Raw genomic sequence first — 8,038 nt, 5'->3', positions numbered from 1 at the left:
GACCTTGTCACACTGATATGTGATGCCACAGCTCAGGTGAGGTGTGAGGGAGGAGCTGGTTGTAATTTCAAAGTATGGTTTTTTTATATATTTATTTTCATTACTCACTTTTCTGCATATTTTCCTCTAAAATATTATTAAGTCAGTAATATCAAGCCCTAATATATGTTTTTATTGCATGGAGACTTGGAAAAAAAAAGACTCTGAATGTAGTGAGGAGGTGACATCTATACAAACTAATAACAATTACACACAAATATAGAAAATGTTCCTTACACCACCTGGATGCCACGGGAACCTTTACCTGTTCGCAACACTCCTGGCAACAGCTTCTTCACTCTCCTGTCTTGTGTTTAAGAAATGTGAGTTATTCAGTTTGATTTCATGTCTTAGCTGTGTGTATTGTATCCATCCCACTTTTCAGACTTGCTCTTCGAATGTTTTATTAGCTTGTTAAGAACCAGTTGTCTACTGTTAGTCTTTTAGAATCTCAGACTACTGGGGATATACCTGAGATTCCTAGAAATTTATGTTAAGATTTTGACTTTCTTCCCCTTCTAGATGCCAATATTCCCTCATAAGATTATATCCGATCTCCTGTAGCAGACTTTATATGCCATCTTTAAAAAAAAAAAAAAAAGTCAGGTTGCTGCTCTACTCTGTGCATATCTTGAACCCTATTACACACACCATCAACATACAACCTCCCTTCTCAAATGAATACCATGATAGTACCCTCCTTTGCAATCAAAGTGCTTGCGGGTTTCTGAAGGACACATTGGTTATTCCATCTTAGCTAATACATGTTCAGTCTGCAGTGATTTTCTCCTCACATGTCCTTGTGATGAACATGGAGACCCAGTAATGCTTATGGCACTGATTAGAAATATGTAACCACTCTAGTTTAAATTGAAATAGAATTACTCACCAAGTATATGTGAATTTGGGAATTTTGAAAGCTGTAAAGTACATCAGTGAAGTAATCTAAGTGAATGAATATATGTGATCCACATTTATAGTAATATCTTCTAATATTTGAGCCCAATTTGCAGGGTGCTTTGTATTTTCAATTTGTATAAAGTTTTATTGATCATATTTGTGTATTTAAATTTTGTTCCATGTTGTCCACATCTCTGCCTGTATAATTATGGACTTGGATCAGGAATTTAAGTGCACCTGACAGGTCTTCTGGAACCTTATTAATGAAGATGTGTATGATTGGAGCTAACCATCAGATTGAGCACAGAGACCAAGATGTAGGAGTTAGAGACACTGAAAGATGGTTATAATTCCCAAAAGTTAGTCATTTGTGGAATTGATCATAAAAATCACCATCATTATCATCATTATCATCATCATTATCATAATCACAAAGCCCCATGCTTAAATTAATGTCATAACTTTGCCCCAAGTTGGAACAACTGACAATGTCAAAATTGTATTGAAAGTTTAGTTCCTGAAGTTACCCCAGGCATCTGCTGAGGACTCAGGAAAAGTGTATAGGATACATTTCCTCAGAGAGAATTAGGACTTAGACCTGAGTTTCCCTCTAACTGACCCATGTGCCATTCCAGTCTTTCCCCACCAGTTCTGCTCCAGATTAACCAGATCCTGATGTAATAAGTCCCTGCTCATAAATATGCAAATTACCTGAGTCTGTGGTAGTAAATACAGGGATTGTCAGACCCTGAAAACAACGTATGATCACTCTCCTCTCCACAGTCCCTGAACAAGCAGAATCTAACCATGGAATGGAGCTGGATATTTCTCTTCCTCCTGGTAGTGATTGCTGGTCAGAGTCTAACCATTTCCAAATCTGAAAAGGAGACAGAGACTGAGGTGACAATGACATGCACTCTGCCATTTTCTCCACAGGTGTCTACTCCCAGGTCCTGCTGCAGCAGTCTGGAGCTCAGCTCCTGAGGCCTGGGACTTCAGTGAAAGAGTCCTCCAAGGCTTCTGGTTACACCTTCACCAGCTATGCTATGGATTGGGTGAAGCAGAGGCCTGGACACAGCCTGGAATGTATTGGATACTTTTATCCTGGAAATGGTAATACTGAATACAATGAAAAATTCAAAGGCAAGGCCATATTGACTGCAGACAACTCCCTGAGCACAGCCTACATGGAAGGGAGAAACCTGACATCTGAGGAATCTGTGGTCTATTACTGTGCTAAACACAGTGTTATAACCACATCCTGAGTGTGTCAAAAATCCTGGAGCAGCAGAATGCTGCTGCCCTGTGATTGAGATGACAGAAAACACTAACTTTTAGACTTGCTCAGAAACAGAAATTTTGAATGTCCATTTACTGCCTCATCCTCACAATCCTTTAGTGAATCTGTCATTTTTGTTAAAAGATTTCTTTGAAAATTTTGATGCTGGTTTAGGATGCCTCAATAGTACACCATACCTTGTCAATCTCTTCACCAATGATAACCATTATTGACATGTTTCCAAATCAATAAAATAATAACATATGGTGACACATTAAAAATATTACTGCCAGTTCTGATGAGGATATGAAGAAGAATGAACACTCCTCTCTTGTTGGTGAAATTGCAAGCTATTAAAACCACTCTGGAAATTAGTCTGGAAGTTCCTCCAAAAATTATACATAGTACCACCTGAGGACCTACCTATACCACTGATGGGCATATATCCAAAAGATGATCCAACATATAACAAGGACACTTGATCCTCTCTGTTAATAACTGCCTTATTTATAATAGCCAGAAGCTGGAAAAAAAAAAACTCAGATGTCCTTCAACAGAAAAATAGATATTGAATGAAGTTCCACTCAGATATTAAAAATAATGACTTCATAAAAATTTTAGGCAAATGAAAGGAGCTAGAAAATATCCTTAAATAGGTGACCCAACCATGAAAGGAAACACATGGAATTCCTTCACTTAAAAGTTGATATTAATCCAAAAACTCGGTATATCCAAGATACAATCGCCAGACTACATGGAGCTCAAGAAGGTGGAAAACCAAAGAATGGAAGCTTCAGTCTTTCTTAGAAGAGGAACCAAAATATTCACAGGAGGAAATATAGAGACAAAGTATTTAGCAAAGACTGAAGGAAAGGCCATCTCGAGACTACCCCACCTGATTATCTATCCCATATACAGTAACCGAACCCAGACAATATTGTGAATGGCAAGAAGTTCATGCTGGAAAGAGCTTGATATAGCTGTCTTCTGAGAGGCTCTAGCTATTCTCAACATACCATTGGACTGAGAAGCGGTCCCCAATAAAGGAGTTTGAAAAGGGACTGAAAGAGCTGAAGTGGTTTTTAACCCTATAGGAAGAATAACAGTGTAAACCAACCAGACTCCCTACATCTCCCACAGACTAAACCAGCAGCCAAAGAGTACACATGAAGAGACGCATAGCTCTAGGAGCATATGTAGCAGAGATTGACCTTATCAAGCATAAAGGAGAGGAAAGAGCCTAGGTCCTTTGAAGGTTGGATGCCCCAGTGTATGGGAATTTCAGGAAGTGGAAGTGGGAGGAAGTATGTGGATGGAAAGGGTAGCACTCACATAGCCGATGGGGCCAGCATTGGAAAATTCAAAATAATTTTATTTTTTACCTTCAGTTTACAGATTTATATGTGGATGGTGGCAAATAATGAATGAAAACTCACTACCCGGTCAATGTAAAAAATTTCTCAGGGATACTTCCAAATTTTCAGGCTATTCCTGAAGCTATATGATGTTCTCCACAAACTGATTGTAATACCATGTTGTTATAGAAAATAATTATATATTTCAGTTAACATACAAAATTTGAGCTTTAGTCCAAGTACAAACTTCAACAATTCAAATGCTGTTCATAGAACTCTATGTCATGTCAGAGATGAAGAGTAGTAACCACCCAGCTGTAAATCTACTCACATACATGATTTGCCTTCCTATGGATCATGTTGATGTGACTGTGGCATAAATATTCTTGTTTTAATCATTGATTCTTTGATAGAATTTAAGGCCTGTGAGATGAGAGTCATGGATTACACTGTTAAGGTCTCCAAGAATGTGATATTGGATAGACTATAGTCGAGTGGAAAATTAAATGTTATATTGTTATAACAAAACATTATTCTAACAAGATTATGTTTAAATACATCACCATGTATACACTTAAATCTGTTTGTCAATTTACTGTCATTGGTGATATTTCTTGCATCAGATAGGAAGCAAGGGAAGACAAGAAAACAACAATTTGTAGTGAGTATGAGAAATTGAAACATTCCATTTGTCATCAACACATCTTCCCCTTGGGACAGAGACACCATTGAAAAGGAAGAGACAGAAATATTATAAGAGCCAGAGATGATGGATATTTCCAAAGAAACCGTCTCATCCATAAACAACAGTACTATATAATATTTAACTTACAGGACTGTTGGAACCAGCACCCGGGTGACAAAGATTAAAGACAATTGAGCCCTTTGCTCTCCTGAAGAATCAATCTTTCTGCAATGTGTATTTACTTGCAAAATACTTAGTCTTCTTCAGTGGAGGCCTCCTGGCTCTGTTAACCACACCTGATGTTAGGCACAATGTATAGGGGATGACCAAACAATAACACCACAGTGGCATATTTGTTGATTGTTTGCTTGTACATCTTTGTTTAGTCAGTTTTCTCTTCTTTTTCTTTCTTTTTTATTATTTCCTTTCATGCTTGGTGTTCTTTCCAGTGACAAAGAAACAGTGTGTGTGTGTGTGTATGTGTGTGTGTGTGTGTGTGAGAGAGAGAGAGAGAGAGAGAGACAGAGACAGAGACAGAGACACAGAGAGAGACAGAGAGACAGAGACAGACAGAGACAGAGACAGACAGAGACAGAGAAGAAGGAAGAGAGGGAGAGAGGGTGGAAGGGAGGAGAGAAGAGAAACAATAATTTTGTTGTTATGCTTTTGTTTGTGTTAGGATAAAACAACAAGAGAAGAAAGGCTGTAAAGTTGGGTTGGTAGTAATGGAATGAGGAACAACAAGAAGTCAGGAAAGGTGGAAAGTATGATCTGACATTGATAAAACTCATTTTCAATATATAATGGAAATTTAAGTTAAAACAACAGCTAAAGAGGCCCCAAATCTTGTGTATTTATTACTATTCAAAGAATTAGGTCATTCTGGAAGGACAAAACATTTACTTTCGGCATGTTCATGTGAAATCTGGATGTAGAGTTTCCAATAATTTCTGGTCAGTAACCTATTGCTTTATTAATCCATCTTTTGTATTCTACCTGCACTGACAGTAATGAAATAAGAATCTATGAAGAACCTTAAATATTTCTGTGCTCAGACTTTTTCTCTTAACATGTACAAAGTCTTCTTATAGCAATCCTCCCTTCAACACATAAGTGGCATAGATGTCGCCAGACAAAAATCTCTGTGAATAAAACAACAGGTGATGTTTTTGGTTCCATCAGATTATTGATCCTTACACTTCATCATGTGGTCAAGACAATCTTCAATTGCAGTCCTGTTATGACTACTATATTGTTCTCATGGTAGTCTTCTGAAATTCAGAACTCTTCCTACAATGTGTCCATGTACATTCGTTGTTGTTGATCTATCAATAATACAGGCTTGTTTCAGCATTCAGTTCTAAATAGTTTTTGCTTCTAAGGTTCATGTATGTTCTGAGATGCTTCCATATGTTTATCATTTACATCAATAACCAAACTGTTCTGCAAAATTATTTTCTTGTCCTCTATCCTCTATCAAACAATGTGGAATGAGTAATTGATTATATTCAGAAGTGAAATGGCTCATCATGTTCTGCCAAATGGCATGTTATTTACTTCTCCTTCAGTGCTGGCCTGCTTCTTCTTTTACATTTGGCTGGCAAAATCTGCTCATGAATCTTTCTCAGACCAATGAGCCTAGGCACAACATAGAGAATGGGTCATCGATTAAAAAGAGATCTACACAGATAGATAGATGATAGATAGATAGATAGATAGATAGATAGATAGATAGATACATAGATACATAGATACATAGATAGATAGGGAGATAGATAGATAGATAGATAGATAGATAGATAGATAGATAGATAGATAGATAGATAGAAACAGAGGGGCAGACAGAGACAGAGGGATACATAGAGAGTTTTCACAAAAAAACATATTTGATACAGCCACAATGCTCAACACAGCTTGATGTAGCTCAGCAGCTTGACATCTGAAGATTTGATATTCATTAAGGTGTCAGGCAAAGTATCACAGCCTACCGCTATGTTAGGTCATAAAATCTAAAGTTGTAGCAAAATATCATAGAGCCTAGAAGACAGGGAAGGATAGCTGTAGGTTTGACTAAACTGTGGTTAAATATTGAAGAAGAGAAAAAGGAGATTAAATATTAATTTGTAGTGAACTTGAAAGTAAGATTCAGAGAGAAGGAGTATTAAATTAGTGAATTTCCTCCACATATTCCAGTGCTTCACTGATATTTTTGTTCATTGTGTAAAGATATTCTTGGATTATCTATTTCTAGACTTGGGGGCAGCAGAAAATTAAATACAGACAAATATTGGGTATTGTTTTAATATATATATTTAGAATCATATTTTATGAGCATATATCTATAATCATATATATATATGATAAAATATATATATATAACCATATTTTATGAGCATTTCCTCTCCTGGTTCTTGACTGGTTTAATATAAAACTGATAGCCTGTATCACAGGAGGAGAGAAAAGGTATTACTTCTGTGGGGAGACAGGTACTCTGGGAAAGAGTCATGAGGAGATTTGGTGAGCCAGATGCACTGGAAGCATGAGGCCAGGGCTGATCAGGGTCAACAACAAGCCATGTCACAGAACAGAGATTAATATACATCGATCAATTTAAGTTATAAGAGCTAATTGGGAACAAAATAAGATAATGTTTTAGTCTATGATCAATAAACACGAGTCTTGGTGTTCATTTCAAAGTAAATCTATGCATAATAAGTTTATATTTTTATACCCATGTTGGTGCTAATGTATCTACCTCAAGCGAGTCAATAACCTTAGAGCAGAAGTGTGTGATCAGACAATACATCAATGTTTAATTCCTAGGGTATGAAGATCATTGCTGTTAAACTACTTTTTTATTTGATTTTTCTAGGAAGGGTTTCACTGTGTAGACATGGATGCTTTGGAAATTTTTTTCTATAGGTAATGTTTGCCTCAAACTCATGGGTTTGAGAGCCATGGGTCCCTATTTCCCAAATCCAGGGAGTAAAGGTATTGGAAGCACCATATGGTTATGGAGAAGTACTCTCAATAAATATTTTTAATCATTCCTGGTCATTTCATGAGATTTGGGGGCATGGGAGTTGCAGCAATATTCTGTGTATTGTAACCTATGAGAGCCATCAGCATCCCTTATACTAAAGCATAAATTGCACAGATTTTAGACTTTATCCAGCACAAAATGTGTTTATATATTATATATAATCCTTGAATAATTTTTACAGTCCAGACTCTATTCCCTTCCTGGTCCACCCCCTTACTGTTCCACATTCAGTACTTTCTACCCCAACTCCCAGACTTAAGATAGTCAAGCACATGTGTACACATATTCCTACACAGTGCTATTGCTTATCTCATCCCTTGGAGAATATTCCAAATCCATACTTAATTAATGAAATGCTACTCCTGAACATTTCTACTAACTCAAGCCCTGCCCAGAAAGAGACAATAAGGCTTTCTAAGTGCACCCGTTCTCCACCCATCAGCATCATTGTCATAGGGGTTTCCTCTTCACCCTCATCCCATTAAATAGATGCACCTGCCTGTTGGGAAACAAATGGTGTTTCAGGATTCATTTACCTGATTTCTCACTCATTATCAATGTGATTTCTTTTGTATTGATAGCTTTTCTGTGAAAACCTCTGTACTTCTTCCACTTTTTGTGGTATATGAATGGTCCAGGAATTCAGCCGTGGATACAAAGAGCAATGCATCTGAGCTCAACACCCATTGCTGTCCTTCTCTGCTCAGATGCTCTTACACAGGTACAGCCTGATGAAG

General features: G+C 37.1%; 1 gene segment (V, D, J or C); it reads left to right on the top strand.

Moving 5' to 3' along the window:
- Positions 1–1,850: 1,850 nt before the first annotated feature.
- On the top strand, positions 1,851–2,204 carry LOC308418400 (Ig heavy chain V region 3-like). The segment is given in 1 exon: positions 1,851–2,204.
- Positions 2,205–8,038: the final 5,834 nt, after the last annotated feature.

This window comes from Micromys minutus (assembly GCF_963924665.1).
Source record: "Micromys minutus genome assembly, chromosome: 1".
NCBI classification, from domain to species: domain Eukaryota; kingdom Metazoa; phylum Chordata; class Mammalia; order Rodentia; family Muridae; genus Micromys; species Micromys minutus.
Note: the sequence above shows the minus strand (reverse complement) of the source record. Positions and strands in the feature narration are given on the sequence as shown.